Genomic DNA, 18,767 nt, shown 5'->3' with positions numbered 1-18,767 from the left:
AATAATAACTTTAACATGATATTTGAGACCAATAAAGCAATTTTACAGCACCGTACTTCCACATCAGCAAATTCCACTACTTCATTTTGACAGATCAAAACTATACTGCTAAAAGCTTTTGATCAAATCAGCTGGTACAAGTTATTCTAAAAAAAAAAAAAAAAGCCACAAAAAAACACAAAATAAAACAACAGAAAAAAAACACACACAACACAAATCTAAGCAAACAAAAAAACCCTACAAAGCAAAATCCAAATGAACGTTACATTTCTACTTCATCAATACTCATAACAGTTCCCTTGAAAGAACCCTGTTGCCACATGGCATTTCTGGGAAGAAGAGTCATGGAGGAAGAAACTTCTCTCCTGACCCCCTAAATCTCTCCCTCCACAAAGATTTACTCAGGCCAGAGGCAATTAAGGCTTTTTTTACATGGAAAACGTATCATCTCCCAGTTTCTATGACAGCACGACTCCTATAAGAACATACCTCACCAAGCTTACTAGCATCCCCATGTATTCTTAAACCATTTCCATAGCAGTGATTTTCTTCCCCAGACGTGCCAGATCACATGGATTAATGCTGTATTGGTGGGGGTGACCCCTCTCCCTCTTGGCTGCCCTACTGCCTCACACTGACTCCCTCACCAGGCCCACCGTGGTTCTGCCATATGAGCAGAAGGAAGAGAAAGCCGTGCCAAAGAGCACGCACTCCTTTTATGCCCTGCCGTTTTCTCCTCCTCAGAGTGAACTGAAAAATCCATCACCCAGAAAATTAAGACAGAAAAGACTGAAATCACTTTTGCCTTTACTGTTGTTAAGCTTATGCAACAGAAACATTTCCTAGATAATGGGATTTGTCAGCATCAGTTGAAGAAAAATGCCTACTGTGTGATAATATTAAGAAACCAACTATCCCTATAAACAGGGAAGTGGCTGACATTTTTCAGTTAATTCAGTGCCTGAAGCTAAACTATATATTATTGTTAACTATACAGATCACCAGAGTGCTTATACAAAGTTTACTTAAATTTTAGTTTGCAATTAAGCTGTTTGCTTTACATATACACCTGTTTAATTTTCTTAATGTTATCTTATCCATTCCTAAGAGGGATGTTAAGATTTGCATGTTACTACTGAAACATCCAATTATGGCCAACAAAAGAGAATAATAGTATCGGAATATATCTGTATACATCAAGTATTCATTACTTCAATTAAAAGTCCAATAGGAATGTTATTTTTCTAGGGCGAACAAAAACCTACTTAGGATAAGAATAAGAAATCCTTTTTTTTTTTTTTTTTTTCCTTTTCTAAATGAAATTTAAGTAACCCGTCACTATATGACAGTTTTCCCTTCTGATTCTGACAGAACCTTGGATTAGCAGGAAACCTGGAAGTTTTGATTAACGACCTACTGGAGCTCTTGGCAACATGCCTGAGTGTTTCAGTTCTCTGCTGCCATAGAAACTCCCCTGGGTGACTGCACTGCTTTTCTCTTTCCCCACATTTCTAAAATTGAGGATCAACAGTTTTTTTTTTTTTTTAGTCCTTCTGCAGTTTGCTCCACTTAGTGACAACTGCTGCACTACCCTTGCTTAGAGAAGAGCACTGCTCCACAGAAACAGCTATCATTACCAATAACAGGCATCATAAAGGACTTTGCCATATGCCTCGTCAGCTGGCCAAACTGATGACACAATTCTTTTACAGCATTCAGAACAGTTCTTAGGAGGTATATACGTTTTGGGAAACTGGCAATTAATTAGCATTTATTTGGAGGTACTAACTAGAAAATCCACACAAAAAGAGTTTCTTTTCACAACACGTTCCCTTCTTTCAGTTCAATTCTTTTTTATCCTTTCTTGCCCTACTCCCAGTAATCCAAGCAACGGAAACATGGTGAATGGGCTCTCTCCTTTTTCAGCATCACTGACAGTCTTTAGTAGGAGAAGCACCAAAAGCACTTTCCAATGCTACTCAACTCAATGGAGTAGTACATGAAATTGTGAAATGGCATAAAGCTCAGTGCTATACTGCTGTCCTGACCAGCATGCCAAAAATTCATTCCAGCTACACTAAGAGACTATTTAAGCCCTCACTGCAAAAGCAACTGTGCCTTCTGCAAACTCACAGCTACAACCATTGTTCCAAGAAACCACAGGTGCAGCAGAGATGGACACCTACACAGCACTCAGTCCATAGGCACTCCCTATGCAAGAGGGCAGCTACTACTAGGTGAATGCCTACAAATCTTTCTTAGTGCCCTGCCTGCCAGAGATCACTTGGAAAGCAAACAGGCTGCACATTGGATAAGCTGTTTCAGCAAAGAAAATGTATTTGTTGGCATCTTACCTGTGAACATATGGAAAAAAAACCCTGATCTGTTTGAGCACTGCAGAGCCGCGTAACTTCTATATAAACAGATCAGGGGAAGAACTGCCACCATCAGAATAACTCATTCAGCTCAGAACTTTCCCTTAGGTCTCCCAGGATAAAAGGTCTACCAGATTACTGCAGGTGGAATGAACTACCCTTAATTGACTGCAGGTGGAATGGACTATCCCAAATTGAGTGCAGGTGAGATGCTGAACATTTTTCCTGAAATGAGCGACCCAAACACAGTGGAAGACCACCATATGCAGCTGGCTGATATATAGTAATAAATAAACCATTTGTGTTAGACAAGTCATACTGGTACAAGCAAATTTTTGCTTAAGAAACTTTTTTTTAACTGGACTGTTGCCCAGCCTGATGGCCTCAAAGCAGGTAAACTGCTAAGCGACTCCTACTCTCAAGAAAGTCAATGGAAACAGCCTCCTGAGGACAGAATAGCATATTGCAAACGGGTTAAAAGCAAGTAAATGATTTAAAAAAAAAAAAAAAAAAACTACGCAAAATGCAATTTTTCTCATTCTTCTTTCAAAGTAATGCCAGCCGAGACTAGATTATTTGGGACTCAGCTATTAGGAGCACCAGTTACATTTCATCTTGCACTACATAGTTTAAAATTTATACGTTATGATCCTAGAATCTGTTTTTTTTTTTTTTTTTTTTTTAGCTTTGAACAGAGGCTTCTAAATACTACTATAATCTCTGATATCCATTTCATATCTGTCTAAACTTGCAGAGAGCCTGAAGCAGAAACCGAGACACAGATAAATGTAGATCAATTCTACTACATACAGAGAGTATCCAAGCTAAGCTCAAAAGAGAATAATTCAGAAATTGATTTTGTTATCTACTTCAACTGATCAAAGCTTACAAAGAAATGGTGCACTGTATCATAAGGTCCTTATCAGTTTCTACAGTTATTACAAGACAGAAGTTGTACAGTTATAACTGTGGTAAATATACAAATAATCAAAACATCTTAAAATGAGAAACTGTAGACTAGTCCTCAAGTTAGTCAAGGCAAAAGAGTCAGAATTTTTTCAGAAATAAAATAATAAGATAAAATATGCACCCATAAAATTCTAACTTAAGAGGTGCTTCCTATGCTACATAATCCTGTTGGAAAATCCAGTTTATCTCCCTCTTGTCAATTCACTAGTACACACAGAGCCATTTAAATTGGCAGCAGCCTATGTTCAAGAATCCAGCTCAAAGCAAGTCCAGTCAAGTTTGGCCTACTTCCAAGGATGGAGATTCCATAGCCTCCCAGGACATCTGCTCCAGCCACTTTATCCTTGTAATTCCACCCCTTCCCCAGGCATTTTGTTCAAATTTCCTGTGTTTCACTTTGGTCTGGCTTTCACAGACCCCTAAGCAGAATTTGAGAATGCCCCAGACAGATGAAGACAGCAGTAAGATCTCCCATTAGCAATCTTGTTTTAATGCTGAACAAACCCAGGGCCCTGGCCTCTCCTTTCACATCCTCATAGGTACTTTAGCTCTCCAACCATCTTGGTAGCACTCTGCTGGGCTCAGTCCAGCATGTCAATGTCTTTTCTTTAGTGGGGAGCCTCAAACAGGTCATGGTTCTCCTCATGCAATCTCATAAGTGCCAAATGGAGGGGAAGGATCTGTGGGCTGCACTTGCAAACATTGACTATGACTGTTTTTATTGCAAGACATATGGCTGAGATGCACAAGTTATTGTTTGTGAGTACCTCCAATGTCCCCTGTGCCTACAATGCTACTTTCTATTCAGTTGGCCTACCAATCTGATCTGCTGCACCATTATCCCACCCCAGATGCTGGACTCTGCATTTGCTTCTGCAGAAAATCATGGAAGAGGTAGCACTTACAGACACTGAGTGGAATCAGGGTAAATTCAACCTCCTCCATACCACTCAGCTTTGAATTTTTGCAGTCTTTACTCGTTATTATTCTTTTACAGCGTTGGGGAGAAAAATGAGCAGAAAAAACGGAGTACATTTACTGCAATCACCAATACAAACTATAGAAGAAAGTCACCAGGTTTCAAGTATATAAAACACTGTTATGAAATTATAGTAAAATAACATGAAGAAATATGCATTACTGCTAAAATATCCTACTGTGTTGCATTTATGGCCAGAACATTTAAAACGACAGCCAATGTAATACCTAGCAGCAGTAATTTCCAAGAAGAAAATACTGAATATTTAAAATGCTCAGGAAGAAAACACTGAAATTTATTTTCATGAGGAAAAAAGCAATAGCCATCAAGAATGGATTCAGACAGCTGTTGGAGTCTTGGAGTTTCTGTTTTTCTCCCTTTGAATTTCTAGTGCCCAAGTAATATCATATCACAGCTCAGTTCTTTTGAAGCAGAAGAAGATGAGGAAATTAATCTCAGGATTGATTCTTTCCAGTGCAGCTGAGGTGTATCATTTGTGCAAATGTGAAGAAAATGTACAGTATCAGCACATCAGGACCTAAGCACGCTGTTAACCCACAGCATCCACAATACCAATAATCTGATGATCAAGGAAAGATGACTGACAAGTAAGAATCAGTCACTGTACCACCATCTTCCATTGCAAGGAATCAATCCTTCCCAGTGCTCAAATCACATGGAATAGAACTATATACATGAGACTAGAAAGTACTAACAAAATTGAGAGATATAACCTTATAGTGAATAATGGACCAGAAAGATTAATGGCCTAATATTCAGAAGGTCCATAGGAAATTTGTGAGACAACTGTCCACAAGATATTAACACCTCCAATGGAGATGATGCCCTCCTCTTCATCTCCCATATATCTCATTAACCATTTCAAATGTTGTGGTGTAGCAGTGGTGTCTCTGTTCCTTGTTTCCAGAGTCACCATACATCACTGAAACACTGTATATTCACATATTCCTGATGTAACAGTGCCTCTCTGCTCCTTCTTGCATGAGAACTGTGGCTACAGAATAGCAATTTACCTCTCCATTTTTAGCTTCCCTTTTCCTTCTTTTCCTTCCACCCTCCAATCTGGTTATTTTTGGACTGCCAGTTGGGATTATTGCTCTTTTTCCCTGCTAAAATAAAAACAAACAACAGTTACACTTCAGATTCTGTGCTGAAGCACAGGATCTGTCTCCAGCATTAAAGTCATATTTTCTTGCCCGAGGTGCAATGCTATCTCCTGTGACACCAAGTAAAGGAAGCCTTGCAAGTAAGGGAAAATTCTGCTTCTGTATTCAGATGTGCAGTTTTCTGACTGCACTGGTGACTGCCTAACCATGCAGAGTGCTGCCCTGAGAACTCAGCAGGGGCTGACATTTGCCTTGTCTTAGAGCATGAAAAATAAGCCTTCCCGAGGTGAACTACAATGGCTATTCAGAATATAGCTAAATTAGAAGATTTGTATTCAAAAACTGCTTTCTTGATACATCCTGGTTTCAGACCACTTTTTACTACATTTTTCTTTTTCCCAAATTCCTTGAAGCTCCAGGTGGTACATTTGTAAGGAACCCACAAAACACTACACAATATAGCAGTGTAAGCTTCTCACCTCTAAATGTTAGTTTGAAGGACACTTCTGCAGGAAGCAAAGAGAAGGACTTCCACCTTCCCTAATGTCCTAAAATCACACATGAAAACCCAGCTGAAGTCAGTATCAAGGCTTCTTAATATGGGTTATATATATATATATATTTGTATCAAAATACTCTTATCTATAAAAGATTTCCAGTGTGTGGAAAAAAAAAATAATCATAAATCATTTTATTTTGTAAAACTTCAATGTGGCAAAGAGCATCCAGGAATTGAATGGAGAAGAGACCAAGCATTTCAATGAAAATCATTGCTTTCCCACTCTGGAGAATAAGGCAATGTGTGTATTTGTTAGTTTTCCTACTTTTCTGTATGCTGGTTATAAAGGGATGAGTTGGGTCAAGCCCAAGCTGTCCAAGATGCAAATTGAGTGTGTTGGCTTTCCTTCTGCAAGGAATAGCCACGCTGAACTTCTAGAAATGGTATGGGCTACTATCTGATAAAATGTTTTTAAATTTCAGGATGGTAGGTGAAACGCAACCAACATATAATAGATTGTCAGCAGAGAGAGGATCAGGGGAACTGCGGGAATGAGAACTTCTTAAGAAGACGGAAGTGAACACAAACATCCAGACAACACTGAGAGAAAAAGAAAGCCAACCAACTCCGCAAACTATAGCGATGACCATCCAGTCTTTCTGAAAGAGATTCTCCAAATAACGCACCAGACTCAGAAAATACAACTTCTTTCAGGGAATAGGAATCCAGAAGTTATGCATAAAAATAACCCAAAGGCAGCAGGGCCTCTTAATAATGGAGATGTGACAACTTTCTGATACAACATAACAAGAAGCCCAACAGCTCAAAGGAGACAAGTGGCAGCTGCTAACCTGAAATTATCTGCAGTGCTGATGGAAACAGTTATATTTTAAACAAACATTATAATCACATGTAAATGAATAACAGTATGTAATCTATACTGTTTGAATTTAAATTCTCCTGGAAAATAATTCCATTTTATGCACATATCTATTAGTGAGCACTAAGTAGGGAGATTGATTAGGAAGGAATTATCACAATTTTAATGACTTTGAGCACCATGTTTAAAGGAATATATTTTAGGAACATGTGTAATTCTTTTTCACAGGCATTCTGTGGGCCCTTAGAAATAACACAGCCTTACTGATGTATGCATCATTTTAGCAACTACATTTTGACCCAGAATTTAGCAATAAATGAAAGTCTGCAGATTTTGATGTACTAAAACATTTTGCTGGCCCAGTTTATTTATTCCTGGCATACAAATTCCAACTGCTTACCTAGTGACATCCTCTCCTCTCCCTGGACTGGATGGCAGTTATGTTACACTGAAGTGAGAGCTATATTACAATGAGAAATTCAGCCTCTCTAAGTACTTCAAATGGTATTCTGGCTTGATAAAACTGTATGCATCAGCTCCATGTTCTCATGCTGTGCTTTCTGAGGGTCACTTACACAGAATGTCATACAGCCCTTATCCTATTTAACATTTATTAAAAGTCTGTTTCCTCATTTAAATTAACACAGAGATTTTCATTTGTTAACCAGATTTGGATATAGCCAACATACCTAAAGCTCAGTTTTGGGGTCCTGACTACAAGAAAGACATCAAGGCTCTGGAGCACATCCAGAGGAAAGGAATGAAGCTGGTGAGGGGTTTGAAGCACAAGTCTTATGAGGAGCAACTGAGGGAAATGGGATTGTTCAGTCTGGAGGAGGCTCAGTGGAGCCCTCATTGCTCTCAACAACTACCTGAAGGGAGGTTGTGGTGAGGTGGGTGTTGGCCTCATCTCCTGCATAACTAGCAATAGGACTAGAGGGAATGGCCTCAAGTTGTGTGAGGGGAGATTCAGGTTGGATGTTAGGAGAAATTTCTTCTCCAAAAGAGTGGTAAGGCATGGGAACAGGCTGCCCAGGGATGTGGTTGAGTCACTTTCCCTGGAGGAGTTCAAGATGTTTAGACATTGTACTGAGGGATAAGGTTTAGTGGAGAAATATTGATGATAGGTGGATGGTTGGACTGGATGATCAAGGAGGTTTTTTCTAACCTTGGTGATTCTATGATTCTACGATAACCAGAAGTGAGGGTGTGCCTCTATCATATACTGGGGCAGTTACCTGAAATGTGAGTAAGAAGTCCATGTGGCACAGTGCAGGAGCACTGTACACACAATGGCTGAAGTCTCTGGAAGCAGCATGGCTGTCTTGGGTAGACTTGTTAACTCAGACACCATGCTGCACACGAGAAGTCATGTCTTATCATGTCTCATGTTACAAACATCTGCTCCATCAGTGTTTAGAACTCCACTCCTGAAAGGTTAATCAGTCTCTTGTTATTCTCCCACTCTTTTAGGGTTAAACAAAAGAGAGAGCTGACTCAGCTTCAGAACTAAGAAGTTTTTTTGGTAGTGAAGAGCAAGAAAGAGATTGTTTAATTATTACCAATTAAATTATCCAGCAGACACCTGTATGTTATGCACAAGGAAACCAATAATAAAGCAATGTATATATCCATCACTGCTATACTACAATAAAATGCCCAAATTTAGGGAACAAAAATATATCAAAACCCAAACATGAAGCTTATTAATAAATGATTTAAACTCCTCAAATAACTTCAGAAGTGTTAGTAAATCAAATTCAGAAAAGATATGGGATACCACCCTGTTCCTTCCATAAGCTTACTGTGCCCTCTGTTGATCACCATAATACGCTTTACAACTATATGACAACACATTTTTTTTCCAAGGATCCTGTAGTTTCCAGGACAGCTTGTCCCCGGCTAACCAATGAAATATAATTGCACAGGCAAAGACCTTTTGGCTACAATGCCTTTTATTTTATTATGAGTTTGGAAATAAAGCAGAGTGAATAGGACAACAGCTTACAGGAAAAAGAAAAAAGACAGTTTTATGGCTAAAACAGCTGAATACTACCCTGGAAACCTACTTTCCCTCTCAACTACAGAATTCCTATATGATATCAAATCAGAGAAGATAGTATCAACCACATTTTTTGTAATCAGTCACTACACTAGCATTTCTCATATTAAGGATGATCTGAACAAGACTTTTGGTATTGTTTTTCAAAGTGCTCAGAACTCAGGATGCCATGGAATCAGTGGCAGTAGCATTTTGACTATGTAATGTTGAATAATTTGAAATATACTGGACCTACAAATTAATTTACCCATGCAGTCCAACGTTATTATAGAAATGCTAGTGGAATATAATGCTTATGCCTCAGATCCACAGGCCTAAATAACATGATCACTTATCTCCACAGTATCCATTTGAACTTTACATTTATACTACAGGGTGCATTTACTCCAATTGCTTTTTCATGAACATCTCTCTTGTTTTTGTTGAGTCAGTATTCCCTGAGACTGTCTTCTGTCTAATGCTGCCATCTTGCAGAGATTTATTGGCAGTTACTTGAATCTCCAAATTTGCTATAGCTTCTGCTGAGTCCAAATTGATGATAAAAGGTGCTTCCTTTGCCAATGTTCTTTCCTGGCTCCTATCAGTCTGTAACAATCAGATGGCAATTCATACCCTTTCAAAATACTACAAACAAAAATTATTTTATTTTTTCCCTCTAATTTTAGCTTTTTCAGTTGTAATGTTCTTTTTACTTATAAATGTGCATTAAGGCATATTGCTAGCTTTGCTAGGCAAACATCTTTCACAATGTAGCGAGTGAGCTGCTTCCTCCAGAAGTTCCTTATTTTGTTTTTCTCATGACTGCAACACATGAACCCTTACTGCCTTGGAAACCTTAAAGCAAAAAGATAGATAGAAACACTTTCACTATCTCAAAAGCCTTGTAATTTACTGCCATACACACACAAGCACAAAGAATTATTTTGAAAACAATAAAAAATGCAATTGCAGAAAAGAATTTATTGAACTAGATCCCCACCGAAGACTGAAGTGACAATAATGCACAGAGTAACTTCATTCCCAGGGTACAATTTATTCAGAAAGACTTTGAAATGAGGCAGCAGAAATCTGAACACTTAAATCATATCTGATAAAAAGCACAGTACTAAAGTATCCAGTTTCTTTAAAAAACGTAATTCTAGAAAGGTTATATAGGATTTGGAATGTATGTCATACTATTATGAAAGCTTCTGGGCATCATTACAGTTGAATGTTATTATCAAAGAAATGTTCTAATGAAATGTATTTAGTTCAGCCATGAGCTTCTAAGAACTAATAGATGACAACAAATATTTCAAGGTGTCCATTCACATAAATTTGTACATAAACAATGGGTAAATTACTGGTGTAGCAATAACAGCCCCATATAGACTCCAAAGGATGCAGTGGTATTTGTACAATTTCCTTCCTGTACAGAGTGGTTTGAGGATAAATTGACCCTGATTCCATTTAAATAATGCTAAACATATTAAAAATATATCTCAGTTTGGAAACCGGAAGACCTTACAGAACCACAGCTGCAACTTTCACAGTGAAAATTAATGCATTACTTCCAACTCGAGAGTTGACAGCTTAATTTTAAGAAGTGTATAACAGCGTCTTCTGCAAAACCATCTCTGCATTGCATTGGCAGTTTGATCAATATGTATTCCAAACTACATCATGTCACTTTAACCTAGAGAGAAATATCAGCCCTTTGGACATAGAATCTGAGCACACTGCTGTCCTAATACTGTGATTAATGCTGTGAGCTACACCCTGCCTAGCCCCTAATCTCCAGGCTTTCTAATTTATAGCAGAGATGGATAGGCTATCAGTGGGGAATTACAAGGATTACTAGCTGTTTATCTCTCCTTTACAGAGACACTTTGCTGCTTATGGAATTACCATAAACCCTCCAGCTACAGTGCCACTTCTGTACTTACCCAGAAGTCTAGCTACCCTATTGGGTGCAAAATGTTTTGGTAGCCAAATTGTTAGAAAACAGTAGAGTAGTCAATGGATGTATTTCTATTTTTCGTAAATGATTTGAACATACTGTCAAGACCTGTCATGTTACTTCAGTGATAATTTGTCTGCAGGTTATCTTACATTCCCTTGAAATCCAGTGCTGTGATCCTGTCTACACTAATTAGAGTTTAGCATTAAGGCTTGGAGGTTGCCCTCAAGCATCACCACAGGTGAATCCATTAAACATGTATGCCAAGACATTTCTATACTAGCAGCAAGTTATGTAACCCCATTTCAAAATATTTCATTTTTATGGGCACCAGGAATGTTACTAACCTTCCTACAGTCTGAAAATCAAGGATTTCCTCAATGCTTTGACAAAATGTCCTTATGCTTGGGACAGAAGTTTTGCTCTTGGGTGAAACTAAACAAAGATTTTGAGGGAGGACATATATGGTATTTGATTTACTTTCCTAAAGAAGGCAGAAAGAAAAGGATATTGTTACATTTTTATCCTACTGACTTTTAAAGATCCAAGTCTTTAAAACAACTTTGCTCGTTTTGAGACAAGTTTGAGAATTAGAACCATCAAGTAGACAAATATTACACCCTGTAATTATGCTATACAAGCATCTTCCAACAACTTTTAAATACGAACTGTGTTTATAGCCAGAGAATTTATAGTCAGGGCACTTCTACAACCACAGTTTATTTAAGTGACTGTTTCAGCACTAATAATTAGCCAGTTTGGAAGTACTTAATACTGCTTAGATACAAATTTTAGCCCAACCTTATATATAAAGGGGTTATTTAAACCTCAGCATTTACCACTGAGCTAAAACTCTGTCTTTATTACTTAATCAGCCTGAGAAGTAGGAGACAGCAAGAACAGTTAATTTAAAAGTTCTGAGTCTCTAAGTCAATGCATTAGAACAGGTACATGCATATTTTTAAACATAAGATGTTCAACACATATCCAAAGTCACCACATACTACCTTTGATTGTCATTGCACTGTCATGTATTTATCTATGATTACCTTACATTCAAGGACTGTAACAGAAGAAAGTTGTTAAAAATAATTGTTAGTTAAAATAAGAACATGCTGCATACATTAACTTCACTCACTTCTGTTTTTTGTATCTGCACAAACCTGTTAAAATACTTCATTTTTTAAGACTTAACAAAAAACCCACAAACCCAAACTGCTTCATATCCGAATTTCTATCAGAACATTATAAAATGTCTTAACACAAAGAACTCACAGGTGTATTCATCCATATTTTTCCTTCAACGTCTTGTAATAAGGAACAAAAATGCAATCACTGAAAGGGAGAATCCCCACCTAGGAACTATACATTCTCCCAGCACAGTCTAACTCACATTTGTGAGTTAGATGCCAGCTTCTGCAGTTTTATGCCATCATCTAGTCTCTGGTCAGGTCCTCAGTGAGTGTAGAACAGCAGATAATCATATCCCTCTGCTAAGTTTCATTCCTACTTTCCCTTTTTTTAGTACTTTCTCAGGCATCTGCTGCAGCACAGGTCCTCAGCTGCCTGCTAGGACCACCCAGACTTGTCTTAACTAATTAACTCCCTTCCATCACAGTGGCTCTGCACAATTAAGATGCTTTGATGTTACCTTGTTGATGAGCCCCAAATCTCTGAGGGAAGGAAATGATTTTGAAAGAAGACACTTGGCTGAAAGGAAGGGTATCTATATGAAATTTAACAACATCTATACAGAAATGGTCACATTAATTTCCTAGTCCAATCTCATGCCCTGTGAAAACCTGGCTACACTGGAACAAATTACCCAAGGAGGTTGTGGATGCCCCATCCCTTGAGACATCCAAGGCCAGGCTGGATGTGGCTCTGGGCAGACTGCTCTAGTGGTTGACAACCCTGCACATAGCAGAGGGGTTGAAACTAGATGATCATTGTGGTCCTTTTCAACCAAGGCCATTGTATGATTCTGTGATTCCATGAGTTAGCCAATCTTGTTTCACTGAGCTATGTTAAGAACATGCCTTAGTGTGCTGTTGTATTCTATCAGCAGGACAAAATCACTTTTTTTTTTTCCTTCTGTCTTGGGTTTGGTTGGTTTTCTGACAGGAAGTGCTGAAAACATACCAGTTTGTTTGGATTTATTGAGGCAGATTTGGCAAAATACATACATGCAGAATCAGGAACTTTTCCAAGAGGTTGTCGAGATCTGATACTATATGATTTAATTAAATATGTTATTTGCTGAATTATTGATAAAGATATCACAAATACAACTTGGATACATCTCAACTACCCACCACACTGGTCCCACTATAATTGTATTTTTCAGTCCTAATGTGCATATGCAGCACTTTTCATATTCCCCTACTGATGGCTCCACATCAGGCTTCATTCCAGGGATGAAGCCTGTGCTGGCAAGGAACATCAACAATGCTTCAGCACTGAGAAACAAGCCACAACTCGTCTCTCGGTCCTTTGTATGCTGCTGACAGGTGCAGCAAAACAATTTCCAACCTTGATAGCTATGCTGTTCTGGTGAATACATGGGCAAGTGTGAAGCCATTCACATCCCTTCTAGATCACTTCTCTGCTGTGGACGATTAAGTGAGCAATACACACTGAATGTGTGTATATGAGAACTTGATAGGTAGACAGTGAGGAGACAGGTGTAAAGCTAGCTACTCTAGCTTCTATGCCCACTTTATTTATTTATTTGATTGATTGTTTGTTTGTTTTCCCCTCTTGGTCCTGTATTAGAATCCTTCCACATATTCTTTCAATTGGGAGTTTGAGAGTTTCTTTACTCTTCTTAAATTAAAAAAAAAACCACAATTAAATTAGAGAGACAATCAGGAAATATGGATTCTAAAAGAATAATATGGGTTCTATATCATATTCCAGTAAAAGAACCTATGCAATATATTTAATTTTAGAGGAAATATTAGGAAATATTAGGTATGCTTCCCTTGTCTGCATTGGGAGGCAGTTAATTTTACATCAGTACTATTCACCCATTTTATTCACTTTTGGTATAGTAACACTGATCAACTGTTCAGTGCAACCAACTGTGTCAGTATTCTTTCTATTCCTTCTATTTCAAATAGATTTTTTTTTTTTTTTTACCCTTATTAAAACTTAGCAGTATAAATTCCTGGTAATAGATGTCTACATACGAGGAGTAAGTTCTAGCTAGACAGGTTGACAAATGATCAGTAGGAGACTTATGAGCTACCAAATTATTATTTTCAAATTATTCACCTTTTAGGACAGGAGGGTTAAGCTCTATTGAAGGACAGTCCTGCAACCAACATGTGAATTAGTCAGCACACATTTTGTTTGTTTTGGTATAGTTCTGTGGAATTTTTATAGCAAGACTTACTGGAGAGATGAATTCACTTGCTCTCCTGATTAAGCAGAACTGTTCCTGCTTGCGTCTACAACACAAATATATGATCTCTGACAGTGTTAAGAAGGCTCATGTGGTTTAAGGGGATGTAGCACATGCTTAATTTACAGTAGTGGTAGTATGTTAAATTAGGAGAGAGTAGAGTAGATCAGATTGAAGGGACCTTCAAAGCCCAACTGCCTCACCACTTGAGGGATAATCAAAAATTAAAACATATTATTATGCATGCGCCAGTATCTGACTTCACTCCTGATAAAGAATGTTTTTCCTAATGTCCAGTCTGAAAGCCAATTAAAATCCTGATGTAAATAAGAATATATTCTGTGATATTTTTAAAAGGATGACTTACTCCCCTGACTCGTTAGTATGTACTAGAAATGACTACTATCCTGCTGAACTAGAAAATGAAAAAAAAAGTTAGAAAATACTTGATTTCTACAGTTTTCTACCTAACAATTTCTACTGTTATTGCTATTCCTCTGAATACTCACAGATTACTTAAAGTTCATATTCTTCTTCCACATCGAAATGCTCTGTTTAGCAATTAAGAACCACTAGTACTGTCTTCACTGCAATCAATATGCTATAGAGAAGTAATTATTCTATATTTTGAAAACTCTATAGAAGTGAAATAAATACAGTTACAAAATAAGAGCTAAGTCTGTCTGAATAACAAAGTAAGGAAGTGAAGATGCCAACCTGGTAGGAATACAAGTTCCTATGGTATCGTAATATGTTTACCAGCAACATTTGACTTTGAAACATGACTGACGTTACTAATTTTTTCACATTATTTGCACAAAATTGGAAATAAGGCACTGTCAATATGAAAGGAATTCAAAGAGACACCTTCCTATTATCCTGCTAGCCTCTGCCACAGCACTGTCCATTTTATTTATTACTTCACTGAGCTGGGCTTCCCAAAACAAGTAAGCAGATAGAATTACCACCAAGAAGTTGCCAAAATGATGATAAATATTATTACAAACTAGTGCTTCTCATAAAACACAGACACAAAACAGATTACCTTTGACATGAGTTGCAAAAATCCCTCGTTGGCTCAAATGCTAGCCACTGCTTGAAGAATGTTTCTTGCCTCTGAAGATAAAGCTCATGCACTGATATTTTCCAGCTGAGGCCACCATATTAATACCTTTGTATTACCAAAGAATGTTGGCATTGAGGATGTCTTTCTAGAAAAATATGCCTCCTGCTAAATTACACTCATCAGACCTTATTTATGACTGTTACTTCCTTCATATCCTTCTCTTCCCTGACACTCTGGCAATGGTAACTCTTCCTCCCCACTCATTTTATGGGATTCAATTAAAAGTTTACAGAAAGAATATAATTTTAACATTATATACTTAAATTGAAAGATCCACTGTTGCAGAGTATCACAGACTTGCGATGGATGGATGAATGGAAGGAAAGAAGAAAGTTGTATTTCCCCCTCACAGACCTTCAAATCTTACAGAAGAATGTTGAAAACCGAAAACATGAATTCAAAAGTCTACTCTGTTTAGAAAATAATGACATGATAACTATGGAAGAAAAATATCATAAAAAATGCCTGTGGTAAAATATTCAGAATAGTGAGGTTAAATGAAGTATGAACTGTAATCAAAATTGCGCCCACCAAGCTGGAAAGATTGGCAAAAGAAACTAAGACTTGAGTTCTCTTCTTGGGTGAGAAATGCAATACTGAACATAGCAGTACTGAGAAGACTAAGCCTATCTAATGGAGATTATACAATGCTGTATAGTCAATCATAAAGAGCTTTCTTGAAGTTAGAAGCATTAGCGTTCATGCACGCATTCAGCTGAAGTAGAAGAGCAAGCTCTCCGTTCCTCACAGGAATTGTACAGTGGAATCAGGAGCCGGACCAGCCTCTGGCACCATTTGGAAACACAGATAAGTAAGAGTCTTTGCTGGAAATGGAAGTAGTACTTGCAAGAATAAGCCTAGAAGGCTTTTATTTTATTTGACTGCTCAGCTATGCTTGGTATCACTCACCAAGGTAATAAAGGTGAACAAACATTTTCTTTCAATCTGCTGTTCAGCTTTATACTCGTGTTCAACCAAAATTTTTGTGCCAAGTGGATTCCTTTACAGTAGAATTTTGCCTCAGAGTTATTTTTAATCAATTGGAAAAAAAATAAATCAATGGACTACACTCAGAATGACAAAATATCAGATTTTTCTTGGGATATCACCTTCAAGTATGGATGGCACCTAGCAAAAACATCAGCTATTGAATACTTAACCATGCTTAAAAATAATCACTATGAATTTAGATTTGTTACAATAAAGTGAAAGACTTTGAAGAAAAAAAATCCTATTTTTTTTCTATTTTTGCATAAGAAATAATAAAAAGGGATAGTTTATGTTTGCTTTATGTTTGCAAATGACGCACTGCAAGACAAGACGCATGTACCACAGGGGCATGCTGTTAGGTTCTGTGCTATTCATGTTTCTGTATAACTTAGCTTATCCACTAGCAAATAAATAGGAACTGTTAATACTCAGGAGGCATTCTCTCAGAAAGCTGGAGTGGCATAGGTTGTTAGAGTTCATGAAAGGAAAAAGCATCTTATAATTTTTTCCCTTACACAGCAACCTATACACTGTACTTTCTTGGGATGACAGAGGCTGCTTTACACTGCTATAGTGACAAAAAACTTACATTCAATTATCCAATAACTAGTAATTACTCCTACCACAGAAAGAAAAGCAAAGAAATACAGAACAAGAGCAATGAAATGGCCTTTGTGCTCCTCCCTTTTGCATTCCTTGGACTGGAGAACAGCTGCTGGGAAGCACATAGTCACAGGCAGAGCACAGAGAAGACCTCTAAAGTGCTCCTCTAAGGTGTCACATGGGATTTTCTGGATGTTCAGCAGCTCAGAGTACCAGAATCACAAAACTGGCTCACCTTTGTCATCCTACTGTCCACTCAAAACATTAACAGTTAAAAAAAGACTGATCTGAAAGATTTGTGGTATATAACATTTCTCGAATTTCCATACAGCTTCCCTTTCTGCATCTCAGAAAAGATGCCCATTAATCCATATGAAAATTTTGATAGCAGAGAAGCACAGTGTTTTGCACAAACATTAAGAGGGGCTCTTTATCTGTGATATATGAACAACTTTCTAGAGGAAAGAGTGATGGAGCTTTTGATATAACTTTTATTTTTCCAAATTTCCTTGGTTTAGACAGGAAGATTATGGAAGATTTTACTTTATCTTTGATTTAGACTAGACCTATTTAGAAACTGACAGCTTTATGGAAAGTTTGCCAGAACTTTTCAACTAAAACAACCCGCCTCAAAAAGCTCTTCTATAGTCTCAGTAATACAAGAAATTTGAAATTATTTCTTGTATAAGTACAGAAAATAACTTCAACTAAGGAATGATGTTTTATGACAAGCTGACTGAATTTTCCATTCCATACAGCTGTTTTACACCCTGTTGTTCCTGAAAGTACAAAAGGAAATCAGTAGTCAGTCAAGCCTGCTGATGGTTATTGTTGAGAACAGGCTGCCTGCATGATATGCATCTGCACAGGCCCAGAAAAAGACCATAATTTTTTTGGATGTGATAAATAAGAACTTCCTATAACAATTCTGTAGGACCAATTTATGCTCTCATGGTCAATTTGGGCATTTCATATTTTCTCCCTCTACGTTTTTCTTTGGATGCTTTTTCTTCTGTAAGGTCAATTTGGTTAGCATTGCTCATTTCTAGTTAATATTACATTAAAACATTTTTAAAAGCATCTAGGAAAATGTGTAGAAATCATTTGAAATTAATGGCAACAGATGCTCAAATGCAATTCATTTCTCTGCAGTTGCGTAATGCACAATCTGAAAGAGTAGTAAGGCTCTATTTATATACTCCAACGTATAGGGAGGAGTTACAAGTATGCACGTTATTAAGAACAGTCTGGAGGCCCCTCATCATAAATAATATTAATTTCCTAACTGAGTATCAGACTGTTAAGATGAACGTCTAACAGCATGAAGGAATAAGTGCAAAGATGACTGAAAAATGTAGAGGAAGTACAGGTAGCCTAGATTTTAATTTTACATATGTTCTCTGCACCTCATTATGTATTCTCAGTGCTTTCCCACTGCATTATTTGCTCTAAGACAAAGCTACAGGCAGTGAAGTGGACTACAGTGGAAATGCTTATTATTCTCAAGAATGCTGAGAGGTTCAGCACTGATTAAGGGAACAAGCTCACTGAAAAGGGAGTCAGCATCAAAAGAAGTACTGCAACTTCCCTTGGGTCTGGTCCAGACATAAATGGAGCCACAAAATTGCCAAAAATATTTCAGAAGATTTGTGCAGTACTATTGTAAATCTCAGGTGCTGTTATATTAATGATAGAACTAATAATGAAGATGAAGCAAAAAATCCTACTTAGTTTATTGGAATATAGAAAGAAAAAAAACACAAATACAATAATAATTATTTACTATATAATCAATTTCATCGGTAAAACATT

At 37.4% G+C, this 18,767-nt stretch overlaps 1 protein-coding gene across 8 annotated transcripts in view; it reads right to left on the bottom strand.

Annotated features, from left to right (window-relative positions):
• The window catches only part of DLGAP1 (DLG associated protein 1), a 391,290-nt gene that overhangs the window by 282,492 nt on the left and 90,031 nt on the right, over positions 1-18,767 (bottom strand). Inside the window, exon 3 of one of the 8 annotated variants that reach the window (XM_040695516.2) lies at positions 5,358-5,453. The exons of the other annotated variants lie outside the window; for them this stretch is intronic. The gene's annotated coding sequence lies outside the window, so the exon portion shown is untranslated. The remainder of the gene's footprint in view (positions 1-5,357; positions 5,454-18,767) is intronic. 8 annotated transcript variants of the gene reach the window in all.

The sequence above is a fragment of the Gallus gallus genome, chromosome 2 (genome assembly GCF_016699485.2).
Source record: "Gallus gallus isolate bGalGal1 chromosome 2, bGalGal1.mat.broiler.GRCg7b, whole genome shotgun sequence".
In the NCBI taxonomy this organism is placed as follows: Eukaryota; Metazoa; Chordata; class Aves; order Galliformes; family Phasianidae; genus Gallus; species Gallus gallus.
Note: the sequence above shows the minus strand (reverse complement) of the source record. Positions and strands in the feature narration are given on the sequence as shown.